The following is a 24,496-nucleotide window of genomic DNA, read 5'->3' as shown; positions in this document are numbered from 1 at the left end:
CTGAAGTGGATGAAATATGGGGCCAAGTCAGCAGAAACAGCTAGTCTAGGGAGTCAAGTGTCAGCATAGCAGTTTGCTCAGGGCCTCCGGGCAGGATGACAGTTAGTTCAGGGAGTCAGGTCAGCGTAGCACTTCGTTCAGGTAGGGGTTCAGTAAGCGTAGTTCCTCCTCCATGGAGTCCGGTCAGCTAGTCTAGCGAGTCTGTTCAGCATGATAGCTAGTTCATGGAGTCTGTCTGATCTACATTACTAGTCAGGGAATCTGGTCAGGATAGTTGCGATTAGGGGAGGTTTAGAATAGAAATTTGTTCAGGGGGTTTCGGTCAAAATAGTAGCTACTCCAGGGATTCCGGTTAGCATAACAGCTAATCCAAGGCGGCCTGCACAGGGCTAGTTCAAGGGGTCCGGTCAGCATAGCAGCGTGATCATGGGGTCCGGTCAGCATAGCAGCGTGATCATGGGGTCCGGTCGGCATAGTAGCCAGTATCAAGTGTCCGTTGAGCATAATAGCTAGTCCAGAGGGATCGCCCACCACGTCAGGTGGTCCATATGACTTCGGTCAGTACAGGAGGTGGTGCACAGGGAGTCCAAGCAACACGGTAACTGTGTCATAAGTAGGTCTGGTCAACAGCGAGACTGCTCTACAAGGAGTCCATTCAGAACAGTAGCCATTGGCCCATAAGGAGCTGGCCCACAGGGGGATCCATTCAGCATGAAATCTGGTCCTTGAGGGGTCCGGTCTGCTGGTCCATGAAGGGCCCGGTCTTCTGGTCCATGAGGGGTCCGGTCTGCTGGTCCATGAGGGGTCCGGTCTGCTGGTCCATGAGGGGTCCGGTCTGCGCGGAAGCTGGTCAGCTGTGCTGAGTATGTTCCATGAACGATAAGGCAACACTGAGGGCATCATAATACACAGCACTTTAGAGTACTTCACCTTCCTCGCTACATTCATTAGGCTTCAGATGGATCCAGCTGAGCTCTTATAATGCATTTATCCATCACTTGAAGGATACAGTCTGCATCATCACAGCTGCTCAGGACTATTAGCTACAGTCAGTGTTCAGCTGACATCAAAATTTCCCTTTCTACTGCATGGCTATGGAATTTTTCTTTGTATTTTCTGAGTGGTGTGATAGCATGAAGGGAAAGTAGTTACATCTAAACGCACCGACATGACACAACGATACAGCAGCTTATACTGTGCCTCATGTGAGCGAGTGGCTGCTGTACAGATTAAATAGGAAGAGAGACTGTTGACTTGCAAGGGGAGAGATGAGATTGTACCTCGCAGCTATGAAATAGCAGGTCTTTTATGAAGACAGTGATATAAGGAAGCCCCACGGAGAATAGGAGTGGGTAATGATAAGTATCATTGGTGATGTATGCGTGGCCTGGGTCATCGTATCTGGTGACTCGATGAAGCAGTAAGAAGAACGTGTGGCTTCACATACGCGTGATATAAGGAATTCCACAGGAACACTGTCCATGAAATTCTCGGCAAAATATAGAAATATATGATTCTGGCTGAAGGATATGAAGCTGGAGGGAGGATGGAAGAGAGGGCCAGGTCATGGATAAAGCATATTGGTTCATAACTAGGATTTTTTATTCTCTCTCTCTCTCTCTCTCTCTCTCTCTCTCTCTCTCTCTCTCTCTCTCTCTCTCTCTCTCTCTCTCTCTCTCTCTCTCTCTCTCTCTCTCTCTCTCTAGTAAAGACTAAATTGGAGAGGAGCATGCCTTCCCATATGTTAGAGCCATATTCCAAGTGAGGGAAGGCATGGTGTGTATAAGGGTTGAACAGCTGGGGAGGCAGTCTAGAGACATACATGCAAAAGGGACATTCTTTCTGTTAGAGACAATCTTAGGTAAAAAAAAGTCTTGAAATTCCATGAAACTTGATTGTTTCTAGACAGTCCCGGGATACTGGCGTGAGAATAGGGTTTAGTAAGAGTGAAGCTGACGAAAAGGGGATAATTTTTTTTCCTTATTTATGAGGAAAGATCAGTAACTGAATGTCTTGTGTTGAATGTGGCAAAACCGGTGCTTCTCCAGTGATGAATGGATATAGCTTTAAAACGAAAAATGAAAGTGACGTTTGGCTGATAGAAGGACGAGGATCCTGATAAGATGCAATGACAAGGATTGACATTAAGTCTTAGGTTGTATGATAATTTTTAGTTAACATCGCATCAGTTACTAAATGAAAAGAGGCGAAGGACAGGATCACGAGAGAACATCCTGACTAAAAGCTTTTCTGATGCTGAGATTAGAACTGCAAGAGACTGGAGTTATGGAAGGGTACAATTACCGGTGGGACTAAATGTAGAGGGATGTGAGTACCCATATCAAGGGGCAGAACATGTGTAAACAAGGAACGTGGAAATTTCACTTTCATCTGCATATGTTTGTCGTGCTAAGGTCTGAGCGAGTGAATGGTATGGTAAGGCACAAGACGATATATGATAACATCATGTGGTAATGGACCATCTTGAAACATATAAGTTGCTAATTGATTCTCCTGATGATGTCTTATGCTGTGAGGTACACGTTCACTTCTCTTGGTTTGTGTTGTACCTCAGGTTTCCCCTACAGTCTCAGGTCCTGTGGGGTTCCAGTGTAAATGCACGAGCTAAAAGTGAATGTTTTTGCTTTTCTATAACACCAAAGTAGTAAATTCTCGAAAGGAAGTTTGAGTATAGGTAAAAAGCAGGTTTGTAGGGCTCCAGGGAGCTGATGGGTAAAATTCACACCGTGTGAACCCGCCACCTCTGCTGAGGAGAGGTTTTGTATCTTTCTAGGTGTGTGCGTAAGTGTATAAACAAGCCGTAGGTCATTAAGTTTTATATATATATATATATATATATATATATATATATATATATATATATATATATATATATATATATATATATATATATATTAGATCACTCTCTCGTGAAGGCGAAGGTGACGTTTTGTAAAGATTTTCAAAAGAAGAGAAAATGTCGGGGAGAAGAGAGTTGTGAGGAAATACCAGGAAATATTTAATGTAAAATGGCAGAAGGTGAGAGCAAATGACGTGAGAAGGGGTGAGGAATGGGATGTATTTAGGGAAACAGTGATAGCATATGCAAGAGATGCACGAGAAAGGTGGGAGGTAGGCAGATTAGAAAGGGCAGTGAAGGGTAGTGAGTGGTGGAATGAAGAACCAAAGTTGTCAGTGAAAAAAAGAGAGGCGTTTGGACGATACTTGCAAGGAAGATGTGCAAATAACTTGGAGCTGTATAAGTGAAAGCGGCAGGAGGTCAGAAGGAAGGTACAACTTAAATATATCTAGTTTAGATAAAGAGAAGGCTATGAGTCATCAAATGCAAACATTCAACATTATCATTGGCTTCGATAATACTGATTTTGCAAACTACTTAAGAACAGATTCGTCTGACTTCACTAATAGCAGTGTTACAAAACTCGTGGGCAAACGTTTTACTTCGAGAGAGACGTAAATACTCGAACTCGTATACGCTTATTAACTCAAAGATGTGACCTCCTTACTTTTCCAAGGTTGCATCTATCTTTCCATAGTCTAAGAACGAGAAATTATTTGCCACTCGAGAAGTGATGGCAATCATAGAGAAATAAAAATCACTGAAGGTTCCCCGAATCTTAGAAGTATGAGGGGATTCGATTTGATAAGTGCAATGAATATAATCAACCGTTCCATTGGTTACTTCAAGAAGCGTTCTTCAGTTTTTCTTTTGTTGGCCGTTACATTTGTTCTTTTATGATTTCACGAATCGTTTTGAATATCATACCTGTTTTAATACCTAAGTGTCATTTCTTGGCCCTTTTCTGTGTTCTCTGACCATTTCACCTATTCTTTAACCCTTTTTACGTGTTTTTTAACCGTCGAATATATTTCTTGGCCATTTCATGTGTTCCTTGATCAATCTACGTCTTACTTGACATCTTACATCGTAGATGACAAACATAACGGCGGGTGCGGGTGCTCCTGGCAGTTCGTACATTTGGAACATCAATTCCCTCACTGCCCTCTACTCCCCCAGAGGTTCACACGCACTCTTGAGTAACAGTGAAGCCGGAGAGGAAGCGAGACCCGGCTGTAGAAGAGCCACTGGTGTTCCCTATGTCGCCTGGAGTGAAACACAGCGCCCGATGTTTGCTATCAGTTGCCTCTTCAGTCCTAATGGGAGGATATACCAGTGTGCTGGAGTGCAGAACACCTTCATCAGCAACAGTTGTTCCCGAGCATCGCCTGGAGTCAAACACCGCGTCTAATGTAATGTTGTCAGTTGTCTCAATCCTGATGGCGGAAAAATACCAGTACATTTGAACGAAGATCACAGTAGTGACTAAGCCCGCCTGTTATGTAACTGCAACCACTACAACCAGTTTTTCATCACTCTTCGTTTACATAGTCTTTTGATAATAACTTTATCAGATAAAGATTCTGGCGATTTATGGCGCTTTATGCTGAACCTTGGAACTAAATAACGGCCGAACTGATGATTTCCAGAATGATGTAAGAAGGGAAGTTCAGCAGTTTTGCTTTTATCATGATTATTAAATGTTCGTATCTATAGGATGGGGTTTATGAAGAATTGAAATCGATGCTGAGTGTTGGCATGTATAGTAATGCCAGATACCTCCAGTTTTAAAGGCACTGCCTGCTGAGCGAGAGACGTGTCTTATTGCGTTGTTGTGTGCGTCCTTATCGATGCCTTCCACCGTTGTTTATCATGTAAGTGGTGCGTGACCCGACACAAATATTCCACCATTGTTTATCGTCTAAGTATCTCGACGGTGTGTTACCTGTCCCATTATTATTGTCATTGTTATCACTGCCATCATCATCATCATGGTTTCATCATTGTTTATCACTATCATTATCATTGTTATTCTTCTACTACCACTATTATCTCTTTTCTTTTTCTTCCATTCCTTCTCTTGTTTCTTTTCTTGTTTGACCATCTTTCTTGTTCAACTTTTTCCTCCTTTTCTACTTCACCAACTGACCACACATTTACTACATCCCAGTTTTATTTTGCCAACAGATAGCAAACGAATTCATAAGGACATATTGCCGCTAGATGGGCATATGTCCACGAGAATTACTTACCAGGCGGACGGTAAAGAATCTGCAAGAGCTATTTAGCCGATGACGAGCAGGGAGCTCTGGAAGATGCAAAAATCTCGTTTAGCAAAGGATTTGTCACCTCAGTGGAAGAGTCTTCAGTCGCCATATTCAAAGGAATTTCAGTAGATTTTTTGTTAGGTTGGGTTATTCTAGAATAGTATTAAAGAGTAAGTTAGATAGGGAATAGCAAGATAGCTATTCTCTATCCTCATTACCGTAAAAGCTCGACAAAATAGCCCTTCACCAGGCAAAGTACATAATTGAAAGTCTTATAGCACAACAAAACAGAATCTCTGCAACCAGTCTCGGTGCTGAACACTCTAGTCTTGCCATATTAGCCTGTGGTAAATGAAAGCCAAGCGAATTCGTCTCTGAGAGACATTTTACCTGCTATTGGCATATATTCATCTGTAGTGCGGTGTTTTCCTGTGCCTTTCAGTCTTGATCACGAAACTTTCTGAATATATGGATGGTCAACAAAAAGCCTCTTCAATATTCAACACCTAAGTCCTAACCCATCGTCAACATCTGCTTCAGCAGAACCTAAGGATATATCGGGAAGTTGTGTTATTGTCTTGCCCCAGGAAGGTTCATACTTAATGTCGACAAGATTGTTTTCGATGTGACGCCAGACACAGTGTTTGAAGGGCTCTAGTGTCACACGTGATACACCACAATACAATACTATACAATACAGTACGATACCACATAATACATTATAGTACAATATCATTAAATACAGTGGATTAAATACTATGAGGTAGAATACAATACAGTACAATACAGTACAATACAATACAATACAATACAATACAATACAATACAATACAATACAGTGCAGTACATGCGTTACAATACATTACAGTACAATTGTCAAAATTGAGTTTTTAGTGCAGTTAGCTCCATGATGGCAGTTGATGGTGGTTGATACTGTGGCTCTGATGTAAAGCGGAAGAAAGAAACTTTCCCGCCCACTGAGGTCATTCATGATCGCAAACAACCATTAACCTATTAACAACCCAGCGGACAAGTGTTCTTGCTTTCTTCTCTTTGATCATATATATTCAGAGATATTGTTTGCTTTTATGTTAGCTAAGGCTACATGGGGAACTGAAAGCCGTAAGCGAGGCTATCTCACTGACGATATATGTATATATATGTGGCATGAGAAAGGTGAGAGTGGGCAGATTAGAGAGGATAGTGAGTGGTGAGGTGAAGAAGTTAAGATTGTTAGTGAAAGAAATGAGACACATTTGGACGATTTTTGCAGGGAAATAGTGCAAATGACTGGGAGATGTATAAAAGAAAGAGGCGAGAGGTCGAGAGAGACGTGCAAGGGGTGGAAAAGAGGGCAAATGAGAGTTGGGGTGAGAGAGTCTTATAAGATTTTAGGGATAATGAAAAGATGCTTTGGAAGGAGGTAAATAAAGTGCCGAAGACAAGAAAACAAATGGGATCATCGGTGAAGGGGGTAAATAGGGAGGAAATAACCAGTAGTGGTGAAGTGAGAGGGATATGGAGTAAGTATTTTGAAGGTTTGTTGAATGTGTTAGATGATACAGTGGCAGATATAGGGTGTTTTGGTCGAGGTGGTGTGCGCAGTGAGAGGTTCAGGGAGAATTATTTGGTAAACAGAGAAGAGGTAGAGAAAGCATTGCAGAAGAGGAAAGCCGGCAAGGCAGTGGGTTTGGATGGTATTGCTGTGAAACTTATTGAAAATGGGGGTGACTGTGTTGTTGACTGGTTGGTGAGGATATTCAATGTATCTATGGTTCGTGGTGAAGTGCCTGAGGATTGGTGGAATGCATGCACAGTGCCATTGTACGAAGTCAATGGGGATAAAGGTGAATGTTAAAATTACAGAGGTATAAGTTTGTTGAGTATTCCTGGGAAATTATATGGGAGGGTATTGACTGCGAGGGTGAAGGCATGTACAGAGCATCAGATTGGGGAAGAGTAGGGAGGTTTCAGAAGTGGTAGAGGATGTGTGGATCAGGTGTTTGCTTTGAAGAATATATGTGAGAAATACTTAGAGAAAAGAATGGATTTGTATGTAGCATTTATGGATCTTGAGAAAGCATATGATAACAGTTGATAGAAAGGCTCTGTGGAAGGTATTAAGAGTATATGGTGTGGGAGGCAAGTTGTTAGAAGCAATGAAAAGTTTTTATCGAGGATGTAAGGCATGTGTACGAGTAGGAAAAGAGGAAAGTGATTCGTTCTCAGTGAATGTTGGTTTGCGGTAGGGGTGCGCGATGTCTCCATGGTTGTTCAGTTTGTTTATGGATGGGGTTGTTAGGGAGGTGAATGCAAGAGTTTTAGAGAGGGGGGCAAGTATGCAGTCTGTTGTGGATGACAGAGCTTGGGAAGTGAGTCAGTTGTTGTTCGCTGATGATACAGCGCTGGTGGCTGATTCATGTGAGAAACTGCGGAAGCTGGTGACTGAGTTTGGTAAAGTGCGTGAAAGAAGAAAATTGAGAGTAGATGTGAATAAGAGCAGGGTTGTTGGGTTCAGTATGGTTGAGGGACAAATGAATTGGGAGGTAAGTTTGAATGGAGAGAAGCTGGAGGAAATGAGGTGTTTTAGATGTCTGGGAGTGCGTTTAGCAGCGGATGGAACCATGGAAGCGTAAGTGATTCACAGGATGGGGGAGGGAGCGAAGGTTCTGGAGGCGTTGAAGAATGTGTGGAAGGCGAGAACGTTATTTCGAAGAGCAAAAATGGGTATGTTTGAAGGAATAGTGGTTCCAACAATGGTTGTGAGACAAAAAAAACTTTCGCGAAATCTGGCTAGGCTTAGTGTTACACTGGACAAGGCCCGTTTCCAGTCCATGGCCGGCCGAATACGCAATGGTTTATCACCTTGGTCAGCTGAAGCTTGTAGATGAAGTACCGCCCCCTATACACCATGCTGTGTGGGATGTTGATCTAACTTGGCAGACGTACGTACGGTAGAGTCTATGATGAAGAGTGTCACTCCCCGCAGGTGACTGAGACGAGTCGTCTCCATCTGCTGCCGGTCGTCTTAGTGTTCATGCACTATTCCTTGTTTCATTCGACCTTTTTTTTTTTGCCATTGCTTCACATGCCCTGGTTCAATCCATTAACAGCATGTCGATCTCGATATACCACATCGGTCTAATTCACTCTATTCTTTGCACGCCTTTCACCCTTCTGAATGTTCAGGCCCCGATCGCTCAAAGTCTTTCACTCCATCTTTCCACCTCCAACTTGGTCTCTCGCTTCTCCTCGTTTCCTCTACCTCTGACACATATATCCTCTTTGTTAATCTTTCCTCACTCATTCTCTCCATTCAACCAAACCATTTCAACACCCTCTTCTACTCTCTCAACCACACTCTTTTTATTACCAAACATTTCTCTTACCCTTTCATTACTTACTCGATCAAACCACCTCACATCAAATATTGTCCTCAAATATCTCATTTCCAACACATCCAACCTCCTCAGCACAACCCTATCTATAGCCCACGCCTCGCAACCTTATAACATTGTTGGAACCACTATTCCTTCAGACACCCATTTTTCTTCTCCGAGATAACGTTTTCGCCTTCCATACATTCTTCAACACTCCCAGAACCTTCGCTCCCTCCCACACCCTGTGACTCATTTCCGCTTCCATTATTCCATCCACTGCTAAATCCACTCCTGGGTATCTAAAACACTTCACAACCTCCAGTTTTTCTCCATTCAAACTTACCTCCCAATTAAGTTGTCCCTCAACTCAACTGAAGCTAATAGCCTTGCTCTTATTCACATTTACTCTCAACTTTCTTCTTTCACACACTTTAACCAAACTCAGTCGACATCTTCTGTAATTTCTCACCCGAATCAGCCACCAGCGCTGTATCATCAGCGAACAACAACTGACTCACTTTCCAAGCCCTGTCATCGACAACAGACTGCATACTTGTCCCTCTTTCCAAAACTCTTGCATTCACCTGCTTAACCACCCCATTCATAAACAAATAAAGTAACCATGGAGACAAGGCGCACCCCTGCCGCAAACCGACATTCAATGAGAATCAGTCACTTTCCTCTCTTCCTACTCGTTCACATGCCTTAAGTCCTCGATAAAAACTCTTCACTATTTCTAGCAACTTACCTCCCACACTATATACTCTTGAAACCTTCCACAGAGAATCTCTATTACCCCTATGATATGCCTTCTCCAGATCCATAAATGCTACATACATATCCATTTGTTTTCTAAGTATTTCTCACATACATTCTTCAGAGCAAACACCCGATCCACACGTCCTCTACCACTTCTGAAACGACACTGCTCTTCTCCAATCTGATACGCTATACATGCCTTTACCCTCTCAGTCAATAACCTCCCATATAATTTCCAAGGAATACTCAACCAACTTATGCCTCTGTAATTCTAACAATCACCTTTATCCTCTTTGACTTCGTACAATGGCACTGTGCATGCATTCCGCCAATCCTGAGGCACTTCACCATGATCCATCCATACACTGAATAGCCTTACCAACCAATCAACAACACAGTCACGCCTTCTTTTAGTAAATTCCGCTTCAACACCATCCAAACCCGCTGCCTTCCCGGTTTCACCTTCCGCAAAGCTTTCACTACCTCTTCTCTGTTTACCAAACCATTCTCATTTTATTAGATTACTCTTAACCGCTGTTTCCCGCGTTAGCGAGGTAGCGCAGGGAGACAGACGAAAAATGGCTCAACCACTCATACATACAAATAACACGCACGTATATATATATATATATATATATATATATATATATATATATATATATATATATATATATATATATATATATATATATATATATATATATATATATATATATATATATATATATATATATATATATATATATATATATATATATATATATATATATATATATGTGTGGTTTCGGTGCATTATTACATGACAGCTAGAGACTGAGTGTGAACGAATGGGGCCTTTGTTGCCTTTTCCTAGCGCTACCTCGCACACATGAGGGGGAGGGGATGTTATTCCATGTGTGGCGAGGTGGCGATGGGAATGAATAAAGGCAGACAGTATGAATTATGTACATGTGTATATATGTATATGTCTGTGTGTATATATATGTGTACGTTGAGATGTATAGGTATGTATATTTGCGTGTGTGGACGTGTATGTATACACATGTGTATGGGGGTGAGTTGGGCCATTTCTTTCGTCTGTTTCCTTGCGCTACCTCGCAAACGTGGGAGACAGCGACAAAGCAAAATATAAATAAATAAATATATATATATATATATATATATATATATATATATATATATATATATATATATATATATATATATATATATATATATATACACACACTAACTTAAGCCAGGTACTCATTTCATGAACCAACCCTTAAGGGTAAATGGATAGCTGGGTTGACTATGGGCCAACTGTCACTATCAGGATTCGAACTTATGCAACCTATCCAGGGCGGCCCATGAATAACCCCCCGGTCAGGAATGCAAACCGCTTCCCTTAATTGAGCTGTTCATTATTGTTGGTGAGTTTGATGAAACTGTTTGTGATTCGTGTTGTATCTGCACCATTTACAGTTACATAATGATAATCAGGTGTGTCCGGATGCTATGCTGAATGCAATCATTCTGCTCTAGTAGACAGCTATATATCGTGAATGCAGTACCGGCTGTGGTCACTCCTGCTTACCCAGGTCTCATCTATGGCTCAAGAGGTTGCTGGTGCACGGCAGCGGCCACACCCCGGTAAGCTATGATGGCTCGCGGGGTTTGGGTAAGACGCAGAGGGGCTCTGTGTGTGAAGGAGCACGTCTACGCTCAGCATTATGAAGTGAACATGAAGATATGATGATTTCTACCATTTATCATATCAATTCAAGACGCCTTCCTCAGTAGAAGGGACAGTATGGACGTCTTTGAAGGGGGGTAGTTCCGTAACGAGATTGTATGCTCTCTTTCGTCAGCTGACGATGATACAGCCTCGCCAAAGGCGACTTTTCACTTGAAATGTAACCTCAAGCACGCGATGTCCGGCATCACCTGAAAAGGGCAAATAATTATTGATATCCAAGTCACCAGGACGTGAGCCACGATTAGGAGGACTGTGCTATGAAGGAGTGAGTGTCGATGCACTATCAGGACACACCGATGACTTCCCTGCACTGCATCTCATTTTGGGGGTCAGTGTCAGGTGACTGGTTGTAATCTATTGTCCTATGTGTAAGTGTTATCTAGATAGCCAAATAGCAGTAAGATAACAGTATCTGAAGTAAAAGGATGTGCCAGTGCGAGAGAACCAAGCCAAGGATGGATCGAGCTTCAGTCATCCGAAAGGTATACATAATATACGGGATTTAAATGACACTTAACTATGTCTACTGACACTTAACGAAGTGCAGGGCTACTGCATGAACCTAGTGAGCCCCATTTCATAAACGTCCATTCGGTCACAGATGGTGAAAGGATGATCCCAGTGGCCTTAAACAGTTTATCTACAGCTTTTCTATGCTGGCCACACCGACGAATTGTTGCTTTGTTCAGTTGGACAGAATAGCAAAGCGTGAAGCCATCCCCAAGCACCTACAGTCCATAGTATGACGGGTACTGTTATAATACTACAAATGTTCCCATATTTCAAGCCATCATGACTCTCCCAGTCATGTAGGATCCAGCGAGACCGGGGCCTGTGTCACGGAGACGCGTAAGGCTCTAGAAATTATACAAATGACATGAAATAAACAGTCATTATGAGTTTTCCACAAGTCGCTAACATTTTACACTTATATAGTATAGACAGAATTATTCACTGATGGATTTTGTAACTTACTTGAATACGCCTTTGCCATATGAACTCTTTCTTCACATGCCACCATATAATTCGAAGAAAAGGCGTCTTGATCTCATTTGTTTTGTCTGTTGTTAAAGGTGCCGACAGTAGGGCAGAGACGAGACAGAAATCAGTCGGTGGGCAAAGTGCTTAAGTAGAAACAATTCATATGAATAATTCAACATGAGGAAAAATGGGAGAATAGAAGACGAGAGGAGGTTAAAGAAAATGGGAAAATTACAGTGTCCGGTATCAGAAGTAGCACCGGCACCCGAAATCTCTCTCCTGAACCCTTACTGGAGTTCAACAGTTGTAAGCTACAAGAAGAATGTTTCCTGCGTAGAGGACCCCTGAGGAGAAGTGCTGTAATAACTGACAAGGATCCTCTACTAGTGCAAACTAGTCTGTAACATAGAAGCCGCAGCTCTGAACTCAGCTGAGGAAAAGCTATGACTGTGCAGATCTACCCTAGATCAAAGGCAAGTTAATGATGCAAATGACTCAGCTCGAAGCCCACACGAGACGGTGGGATGTACCTCTCGCCCTCCACGATAAAGCTGGAAGCTCAGTTCTCTGAGTACATTGAAGCTGTTCCTCTTGCAAAAGTTGCCACAGTCATACGCCTCAGGGAGCTAAACCACAAGTCGAAATTTGATGGACACTCCCATCAAAAGATGTGTAGAGTAACTCATCTCACCGAGACTGAAAGTGGGGCGGACATGAAACCAAAACTTAAATTTGACGCTTCCAAGACAGATGTCGCTTCAACCTAGCTGCTTCAACACAGCTGCTCTACTAGGTAAAAAGACTCAGAAACTCACAGTTTATCAAAGGATCGTTGGACCCCATCCCCTGTACACATGAGGTCGTCTGTGTTTGACAGTGGCATCAGCATTTCATAGGACAGAGTTTTTGACATTCTACCACAACCTGGAGAAGAAAATTCTAACCAGTACACCTAAGATGCAGTCCTCAGAAATGATAAGGACAACTTTGTCAGTATCATACTGCAACAAGAGCGACGACATCTTTTCATGTATCAAAAACATTTCCATATTTCAGCATCTCAGCGCGACCGCCTGAGGAGAGATGTGATAGCCACTCCATATCAAAGTCGGCAGGGTGAAGGCATTTCCAGAACTCCACCTACAGAAACATCCGACCAGTGTACTTCATAGAGAAGAATGCTAATCCTCCTCCAGCCAAAGTCCTAAACCTGCCTTTACAAGACCCTGGCTTACTGAGGTCCCTGCTGACATAAAACTGTGAATGGCTTTAGTTCGTGAGCATCGCAGAGGTGGATAATACTCCTTCACTCAAACGTATCAAAAAAGGTAAAGAAAATAAGAGAGGTTATTAACTAGCTTTGAAAGATGCATCATCAGATTCTGTTTAATCAAAAACACGTAAACCGACGCAAGTATCATTGTTTAACAACTTCGTCACCTATTATGCGAAAACCATAACGCAAAGCCATCACTAGCAGCCATTTCAGAATTTGAAGTGGCTCACTCTTTTTTCTGAGAGACTGACCCAAGAACAACACGCATGTGAAAGTTGTTGTTTATATCATCATGTGGATGATAGTTCGTTATCTGCGAGCGAACTAGATTGTTCCAAATTACCGCCAGTCATATACACGACTACAGTCGTCCGTATTTATGTTACGCACAACTGAGCACGTCAGAACGACCCCCAGAACAAGCGTGTGACCACGACGGTGTGACCTCTGAACACGATAAAGTGACCCCCTAAGGATTTCATGAGCAATATTAGAATACACGCTAGTGATTTCATGAGTAATATTCAAGTACATGCTAGTGACTTCATAAGCAGTATCAGATGACAAGCTAATAGTTTCATGAGCATCATTAGAATACACGCTGGTGATTTCATGAGTAATATTCAAGTACATGCTAGTGACTTCATAAGCAGTATCAGATGACAAGCTAATAGTTTCATGAGCATCATTAGAATACACGCTGGTGATTTCATGAGCAATATTAGAGAATATGTTAATGACTTCATGAGCAATATTAGAGTATGTACTAGTGACTTCATGAGCAATACTAGAGTACGTACTAGTGACTTCATGAGCAATACTAGAGTACATACTAGTGACTTCATGAGCAATATTGGAGTACATGCCAATAATTTCATGGGCAATATCAGAGTAGATGCTAATGACTTCATGGGCAATATCAGAGTACACGCTGATGACTTCATGAACAATCAACGTATCCCCCAAAAAAACAATAATGCTTTGAACGTCGTGTCATTAGGGAGGGGTTCTGGCTCACTGGTCTTCACCAGGTGAAGCCTGGTGATCGCCATTAGAGTCAGTAACATTATGAAACACTTCCCGGTGCGTACCTGAGGCAGCCGCGGGGACAAGGATGTTCCTCTTAAGGAGGTACGGCGTCATCTTGCAGACGTCCCCCAGCCCAGGATGTGTAGACTTAACATTCTTTTTATGGCTTTAAAAAGTCAGACTTTGGTTATGCTAATAACCTAATACTTTGAGTACCTCTGCACTGTACTTTTATCCTGAGATTCTCTGTATTTTTAGACATTTCATCGTGAATTTTAGATCTTACATTTATCCATTAAAAGATAAGAATAAGAAACAAAAATGTTATATCATTTTCTTTTAGATACCTTGATGTTTATTGCATAATCATTTGGTATTACTTCCTCATTGATAAAGGATTTCAATACTTATATCTCAGAATATATTGCACGATTTACGTATGCCATATATTCTCAATTCCCATAGGAACTCTGACCTGCGTTGACATCACAAACTCCTTAAATCTTTGAGTAAACAACATCAACTTTGGACATAGAGTTCTTGTAGGGCCTCACGAGGGTGACAGAGCAATCCACAAAAGTTGACACGAGAGTTTTGTTTTCTGGCACAAGAGATGTTGCTCACCCTTAGAACCGTACATTGTCTCTCCATCACCCGGAAACTGTATAACAGTGAAGACTGCAGCCTCCCTTCAGAGCTTCAGGTATATATAGAAAAAAAGTAGATGAATAAATGACCGAGTTCGATTAATCATGATCACATATACTCGCTCAAGTCAACAGCGTTCCTGGACTTCCAACGCGTTAAAGTCATGCATCTCCTACTGTGATGTGTTGTGATGCGAATGCGTTCCATCATTATTGGAGAACCACAGAAGCGACTATCGAGCGAAGTGCGCGCTTTGGTCGTCAAGACCTTCCCGTTCTCTCCTCAAACCCAATCAAGCAGAGAGCTGGTTTATTGGGGCATACGACCCCCAGACGCCGCACCAACCAGCCACTTGGCCGATGTAATAACAATCAGTAAGATCAATTCCCCGGGACACTCAAGTCTCGGGTCGAGCCACAGAGTGGCCTGGTGCGCATGATTGCCTCACTGTAGTGCTGAATCACAGCGAATTATGAGATAATGTAGCGTCCAATGGTGAACGAAGAGATGGCTTTGATGAGGAGAGAACAATGATTTGGAAGGGGGGAGGGAGTGAGCTGGCTATTCCCTAGTCTGCGTTCTCTGCTTAGCAATTATGTTATTATCATCATTGTTAATTCCAGACCAGGTTGAAATTATGAGGCTTCGGGACGGCGGCGCAGCGCGGTGGGGCAGGCGAGCCCAAGAGATAACTCCACAGCGATGGTATCTACGCCAGCCGGGGAGAGACATCACAAGCGAGCGTCGGTAGGAACACACTGCTGATGAAAGTGGTCATCACCGAGTGCGTGTGTGTGTGTGTGTGTGTGTGTGTGTGTGTGTGTGTGTGTGTGTGTGTGTTCTTGGCGATGATCGTGGTAGTGGCGACAGTGATCAAGATACTTTCATGACTGACGAACAAGCCTTGCAACTGATGGTGAAGACCGAGATCGACTTGAGCCACAACTGCTGGATCGAGATAGACGAAGCGCCAAAGCTGTCGGCAAGGATCGAGGTAGACTAAGCGCCGCTAATGGCATCAAAGAACGAGATAGATTAAGCGCCTCACCTGGCGATAAAGAACGAGGTAGACTAAGCGCCACACCTGGCGATAAAGAACGAGGCAGATTAAGCGCCGCTATTGGCATCAAAGAACGGGGTAGATCAAGCGCCTCAACTGGCGATAAAGAACGAGGTAGATTAAGCTCCACAACTGGAGATAAAGAATGAGGTAGACTAAGCGCCACAACCAGTATCTTGCAGAATGTGGTGAAACTCTAACTTAGCACTTTTTTACGTCATTTATCATGGAGATAAAAGTATATTGTTCGTTTTTTGGTAAATTTTCCACTTCTCCAGCAACTACAACGTTCCTTAATTCCTTAGTATATCGATCTAAAACTAAAGAAGCATTTAACTTAAAAGAATTTTCATAAAAATGAATCATCTCATATTTCTCAACTGAGATCAACACGGATGCATCACAGGAACACTGAGGTAGGGAAGAAGACGCATCAAACCGTTGGTATGTCGAGTGCTGAAGGATAATATGCTGAAGTACGTTATGGCTGGCTTTGTATTCTGATGGCGTTGTTTTGAGTATGTCAGTGTGAGAGCACATATACCCTTCACATTACTCGTACATCTTTTCAGGCTGGTGGATGAAACCTTAGCCGGTGTGATGAAATGTTAGAGTCGCGTCTGTGTAGCCAAAACGGACTAAGTTATTCTTTTTCATAACATCGCATTGAAAGACAAGATCTCGAAATGTTTTGCTGGAGAAACCGCCGTCCGACAGCGTTCAGGGTCACCACCTCCTAATCGCTCTACCTACAATTGATGGGAATAGCCCCAGTCACTGTAATACATCCCCTCGTAAGGCATCCTTGGACGTTAATATCTTCCCTGAGTCGGACGTAAGGCGCCTTTAGCGAAATGCGCGACGCAGGATTACGTAAGCCTCACCACAACCCAAACGATCCAATTGTGCCTCAGTGGTAAGGAGGCCTCCTACGAGTTGGGCGTCGTTATACACTACGTATCGTGCTGGCTCACGAGCATGCACTACAGCAGCAGCAAGAACAGCAAGGGACGTAGGCTGCCACCGACCTCATACCGCTTCTAAAGGTAAATGTTATCATTGCCTTCATGAGAGACTTGCCTCTCAACGCGCACACGCAGTCTGACCTTGAAAGTCAAACATGAGGTCCTAGTTCACAGTCAGGGATCAACATTAAGGCCACTTTCACCAGAAATCAGGTCAAGTCAGACAAGACAAACAGCGAGTCCCAGAAATGTAATCCGAATGATTTGCTAAGTCGAATTCATGACACTGATTACAGACGATGTTTAAAGAGCCACCGATTAAGTCTTGACAGCCCGTCTCTCTCGAGTGTAATCGACTTCAAGATATTTATGAGCTTTCAGCTGTGGTTCTCTTGGGCAGAAGGTTTATCGTTGTTCTGGGAGACGTTATCTTCTGGTGGCTCCTTGATCATTATACCCAACAAGAGACGCCGAAACACAATACCCACAAAGTGGCGTAATGTGTCCATCAATAACTAGGTTGGAATCCTTGAATTAGATGCAGCAGTTGACATCATGAGCTGATCGATACGATGAGGATCAAACATTTGATCGGCCTCGATAATTCTTCTTGCTGCGCCCAAGATACCAATGACTGTCTACACGTTAGTCTGTATTACTGTTAGGATCATATTTCAGTGACATGATATCCACAAATTTTTAGCCTTGCTAAAGGGATCCACAGACCCTGTTGATGTTATATTACAGTAAGATAATGTATCATTCACGGGTTCATTTTATCTTGAACTAGTATGGGTGAGCACCTTCTTCCAGAAGAGCATCACCGGCGAATGTCTCGTTGTGTGTATCACCTGGCAGAAACATGAGCCCTGAGTGGTGGTGGTGGGGCAGTTTTCAAGCACCTACGTTCGATTCTGAGTACCACGTGGAGTTGACAGTGTGAGAGGTTCATGACTGTACATAGCTCAGTAGCCATACAACAAGACGTTTTCTCGACGGATAAAGTTACTGTGTAGGATGCTTAGCCAACGACTCGGGAGAGGAAAAGTTAATCATCAATAAGGTTTTTCATATCATCGTAAGACAAGAAATATAGGGCTTACAATATAACTTGTATCAACAAGAGTTAGTAACAGGTGCCAACAGTGTGACGCGCCAAAAGAAAAATAACCAATTTCACAATTGTGATTTTTCTATTACGCGTTTCTGATGCGTCCATTACGAGATACTAAACAAATAAGGAAACATCCGGAGAGATCAGCTGCCATTAAGTAGTAGGCTGTTGACAGCAGTCTCCCAGGGTGGCACTACCGTCCTGACTGGGGAACGTTAAAGTGGTGGCCGGGAACCATCTTACACTCTCCAGGTCAGGATTGCTGGTCTTACTTTCTGTCTCATCCAAACGTGACTACCAGGGCTAGTCCTGCCATCTTCTTACAAACATCATACACCTACTCAGACCTCACTTATCTTCTTTATATAAGATGTCCCATCTCCTGTCTGCATGATCGTTTTTCAACGTAATCATGATAGAATCCAACAAACCTACAGCCCTTCGTCCCCGACACCATGAGGTGCTGAGAATCTCCGAGTTGAATTTGCTGCTAATGAAGGAAGGGCTCACACACTAGTAGTACCGGCCCCTCCCACGACTTGTCCCTCTCTGATAGATCTTCCTCTTTTTCTGTTCACTATATCAACATTCGTGGTCTCTCTAGTAACCTCACCTCCGTTGAACACCATCTGTCTCGTACCTCTCCTAATATCTTACTTATTTTCGAGACCCAGTTCTCTGATAATGATTTACCTTTCATTAATCTTTCTATGTTTCAATCAAAGCTCGGCCTTGGTGTGGGCTTTTGTCCGTGGCTGGAACCTCCAACAGAAAAAAATGTATATCAGCAGGATAGTGTCGGGAAGGCGCCGAGTGCATGGCAACAAACTCTAGCTTAGGCAGGTGGAAGGCGGGGATGGGACTCCTGACGTAGGTGGATTTGGTCCTCAGCAGTAGCTTATCGCTATATAGCATTAAATATATCTAGTGCACAGTTGCAGATGCATCCGATTCAGTTTCACAATTACAGCTCTATCAGCTTCCTACCCGTAGCTACGTCTACTCATTTCACACAACGCAGATAAACCCAATTTAAAGCTGCAGGTGTATGTAATAGCGTCGTAGCTGCAGCTATAGTAGTTTCGGTATTGCCAATGTATCACTTTCTTAGCTGCAAGTGTATCAGTTTCGTAGCGGCAGTCTTCCCATTCTCTAGATGCTGGTATATGAGTTTCATAGTCGCATCTGTATATCTCTCGTAGCTGCAGCTGTACACGAGAAACTGCAACCACTAGAGGGTCGTGCCGAGTTGTGAATGCTCTCGAATTATAACGTAAAGACATTAGTTGTCAAATAACACAAATGTGATCTTCCATAATCCCGTCTGGAAACGCTAGCGGAAGCCCTATAAAATCACGTTAGGTTAGGCTACATTACTTTACGAAATCCATTATGCTGAGTTGAATTAGGTCTAGAAGGCCCTAAGCTATGTAAGGCTAGGCTAGATGAGGATTAGGAAAGCCTTTAGATTAGGTTAGGGTAAGAATTGCGGTCAGGATAGTCCTTATCTTAGGTGAGGCTAAGATTAGGAGAGTAGGAAAGCCCTTAGTTTCGGTTAAACTAAATTACATGAATTTAGGGAAACTTACTGCTTAAATGGGTTAAATGAAGCTAAGAACGCCTTGAGCTAGATTGGGTGAGGTTAGGAAAGCCTTTAGTTTAGTTAAGGTTAGGAAAACTCATAGATTAAGTCAGGAGAGGTTTAGATATTCCTTTTGCCAAGTTAGACTGGGTTAGCTTAAATTAGAAAAGCCCTTAAGTTAGGTTGCGGGAAGTTAAAAAAGCCCTAAGATTAATCTAAGTTAGGTTGCATAAGAATAGGAAAAGCCTTAGGTTAGATCAGGTTACTTTGGGTTTGACAAACCTTTAAGTTGGGTTAGGCGTGGATTAGGTTAGGTAAGGGCGCCTTCAGCGTTCTCCAGACGTCTCCTGACAGGTATCAGGAGGACCTGACAAGAGTGAAAGCTGTGTGAAGGGAGGCTGGAAAGCTTCCTGAGGAGGCTCATCATTAGCAGGTGGGCGCCTGGCGCTAGAGACTTTATCGTTCGTGTGGTGTTGAGCATTGAACTTCTAGAGTGCTGACGGAGCGTACGTAGCCTGCTAGTTATCTCAGAGCCTGGCAATTGAGGGCATGATAGGGAGAGAGAATACTGAGGAATAAATAGAGAAACCTGGTAACAAAGATGATAAAAACGAGGACATGAGGCGCAAATGATGAAATTCACGTACTAATGGAGACTGATTTTTCATTCCCAAACGAGACCACAACCTCACACGTTAGAGCAGGAGGACCCAGCACGAGAGGAACCGCTGCTGGTCTCCGAAGACACCAAAAAAGCACCTACTCCTAGTAGCCAACAGGCCACACCAGGTTCAGGTAGCTGTGGATGGTAGTGTAAAAACATTTCCTTATTGCCGGCTAGAGGGGGACGGGTTCTGAGAGTTGATGGCTTTGGAAAGGCAGCTTTTTTTAGTGTTGACTGGAGCGACGAATTTGGGAGCTTAAAATCTAGGAGAGACTATTTGGAGTGTTCTTGGAAGTGTTAACTAAAGGAACGAATTTTTGAAAGACAGATACTTAGTGAAGGGTTTCTTGGAGAGGAGTTTAAAGGTGCAGTGCTCAAGAGGAAGTTACCTGAAGAGAAGAACAGTACGTCAGAAATTGATGTTTTCTAGAACGCAACCCAGGTGTTCCAATATCACCCACTTAAGTTTATTAGAGGGAAGATCGCAGAGCCAATTTGATATATGTATATATATATATATATATATATATATATATATATATATATATATATATATATATATATATATATATATATATGAAAAGTTTTTATCGAGGATGTAAGGCATGTGTATGTGTAGGAAGAGAGGAAAGTGATTGGTTCTCAGTGAATGTAGGTTTGCAGCAGGGGTGTGTGATGTCTCCATGGTTGTTTAATTTGTTTATGGATGGGGTTGTTAGGGAGGTGAATGCAAGAGTTTTGGAAAGAGGGGCAAGTATGAAGTCTGTTGTGGATGAGAGAGCTTGGGAAGTGAGTTGTTGTTCGCTGATGATACAGCGCTGGTGGCTGATTCATGTGAGAAACTGCAGAAGCTGGTGACTGAGTTTGGTAAAGTATGTGAAAGAAGAAAGTTAAGAGTAATTGTGAATAAGAGCAAGGTTATTAGGTACAGTAGGGTTGAGGGTCAAGTCAATTGGGAAGTAAGTTTGAATGGAGAAAAACTGAAGGAAGTAAAGTGTTTTAGATATCTGGGAGTGGATCTGGCAGCGGATGGAACCATGGAAGCGGAAGTGAATCATAGGGTGGGGGAGGGGGCGAAAATCCTGGGAGCCTTGAAGAATGTGTGGAAGTCGAGAACATTATCTCGGAAAGCAAAAATGGCTATGTTTGAAGGAATAGTGGTTCCAACAATGTTGTATGGTTGCGAGGCATGGGCTATGGAGAGAGTTGTGCGCAGGAGGGTGGATGTGCTGAAAATGAGATGTTTGAGGACAATGTGTAGTGTGAGGTGGTTTGATCGAGTAAGTAATGTAAGGGTAAGAGAGATGTGTGGAAATAAAGAGAGTGGTTGAGAGAGCAGAAGAGGGTGTTTTGAAATGGTTTGGGCACATGGAGAGAATGAGTGAGGAAAGATTGACCAAGAGGATATATGTGTCGGAGGTGGAGGGAACGAGGAGAAGTGGGAGACCAAATTGGAGGTGGAAAGGCGGAGTGAAAAAGATTTTGAGTGATCGGGGCCTGAACATGCAGGAGGGTGAAAGGCGGGCAAGGAATAGAGTGAATTGGATCGATGTGGTATACCGGGGTTGACGTGCTGTCAGTGGATTGAATCAGGGCATGTGAAGCGTCTGGGGTAAACCATGGAAAGTTGTGTGGGGCCTGGATGTGGGAAGGGAGCTGTGGTTTCGGGCATTATTGCATGACAGCTAGAGACTGAGTGTGAACGAATGGGGCCTTTGTTGTCTTTTCCTAGCGCTACCTCGCACACATGAGGGGGGAGGGGGATGGTATTCCATGTGTGGCGAGGTGGCGATGGGAATGAATAAAGGCAGAGAGTGTGAATTGTGTGCATGGGTATATATGTATGTGTCTGTGTGTGTATATATATGTGTACATTGAGATGTATAGGTATGTATATTTGCGTGTGTGGACGTGTATGTATATACATGTGTATGGGGGTGGGTTGGGCCATTTCTTTTGTCTGTTTCCTTGCGCTACCTCGCAAACGCGGGAGACAGCGACAAAGCAAAATAAAAAGATAAAAAATATATACATATATATATATATATATATATATATATATATATATATATATATATATATATATATATATATATATATGTATTATTAGTATTATTTTGCTTTGTCGCTGTCTCCCGCGTTTGCGAGGAAGCGCAAGGAAACAGACGAAAGAAATGGCCCAACCCTCCCCCATACACATGTATATATAACCACATCCTCACACGCAAATATACATACCTATGAATCTCAATGTACACATATATATACACACACAGACATATACATATATACACATGCACACAATTCACACTCTCTGGCTTTATTCATTCCCAACGCCACCTCGCCACAAATGAAATAACATCCCCCTCCCCCCTCATGTGAGCGAGGTAGCGCTAGGAAAAGACAACAAAGGCCCCATTCGTTCACACTCACTCTCTAGCTGTCATGCAATAATGCCCCAAACCACAGCTCCCTCTCCACATCCAGGCCCCACACAACTTTCCATGGTTTACCCAAGTCGCTTCACATGCCCTGATTCAATCCATTGACAGCACGTCAACCCCGGTATACCACATCGATCCAATTCACTCTATTCCTTGCCCGCCTTTCACCCTCCTGTATGTTCAGGCCCCGATCACTCAAAGTCTTTTTCACTCCATATCTCCACCTCCAATATGGTCCCCCACTTCTCCTCGTTCCCTCCACCTCCGACACATATATCCTCTTGGACAATCTTTCCTCACTCATTCTCTCCATGTGCCCAAACCATTTCAAAACACCCTCTTCTGCTCTCTCAACCACGCTCTTCTTATTTCCACACATCTCTCTTACCCTTACATTACTTACTCGATCAAACCACCTCACACCACATATTGTCTTCAAACATCTCATTTCCAGCACATCCACCCTCCTGCGCACAACTCTATCCATAGCCCACGCCTCGCAACCATACAACATATATATGTAAATAAAGGTAAATAAAGTGCGTAAGACAAGGGAGCAAATGGGAACTTCAGTGAAGGGCGCTAATGGGGAGGTGATAACAAGTACTGGTGATGTGAGAAGGAGATGGAGTGAGTATTTTGAAGGTTTGTTGAATGTGTTTGATGATAGAGTGGCAGATATAGGGCCATTTCTTTCGTCTGTTTCCTTGCGCTACCTCGCAAACGCGGGAGACAGCGACAAAGCAAAATAAAATATTATGTAAATATATATATATATATATATATATATATATATATATATATATATATATATATATATATATATATATATATATATATACATATATGTATATGTATATATATATGTATATTTTCTTTTTCTTTTTTTCTTTTTGCTTTGTCGCTGTCTCCCGCGTTTGCGAGGTAGCGCAAGGAAACAGACGAAAGAAATGGCCCAACCCACCCCTATACACATGTATATACATACGCCCACACACGCAAATATACATACCTACACAGCTTTCCATGGTTTACCCCAGACGCTTCACATGCCTTGATTCAATCCACTGACAGCACGTCAACCCCGGTATACCACATCGCTCCAATTCACTCTATTCCTTGCCCTCCTTTCACCCTCCTGCATGTTCAGGCCCCGATCATACAAAATCTTTTTCACTCCATCTTTCCACCTCCAATTTGGTCTCCCTCTTCTCCTCGTTCCCTCCACCTCCGACACATATATCCTCTTGGTCAATCTTTCCTCACTCATTCTCTCCATGTGCCCAAACCATTTCAAAACACCCTCTTCTGCTCTCTCAACCACGCTCTTTTTATTTCCACACATCTCTCTTACCCTTACGTTACTTACTCGATCAAACCACCTCACACCACATATTGTCCTCAAACATCTCATTTCCAGCACATCCATCCTCCTGCGCACAACTCTATCCATAGCCCACGCCTCGCAACCATACAACATTGTTGGAACCACTATTCCTTCAAACATACCCATTTTTGCTTTCCGAGATAATGTTCTCGACTTCCACACATTCTTCAAGGCTCCCAGGATTTTCGCCCCCTCCCCCACCCTATGATCCACTTCCGCTTCCATGGTTCCATTTGCTGCCAGATCCACTCCCAGATATCTAAAACACTTTACTTCCTCCAGTTTTTCTCCATTCAAACTTACCTCCCAATTGACTTGACCCTCAACCCTACTGTACCTAAT

The sequence above is a fragment of the Panulirus ornatus genome, chromosome 3 (genome assembly GCF_036320965.1).
Source record: "Panulirus ornatus isolate Po-2019 chromosome 3, ASM3632096v1, whole genome shotgun sequence".
Classification (NCBI taxonomy): Eukaryota; Metazoa; Arthropoda; class Malacostraca; order Decapoda; family Palinuridae; genus Panulirus; species Panulirus ornatus.
Note: the sequence above shows the minus strand (reverse complement) of the source record.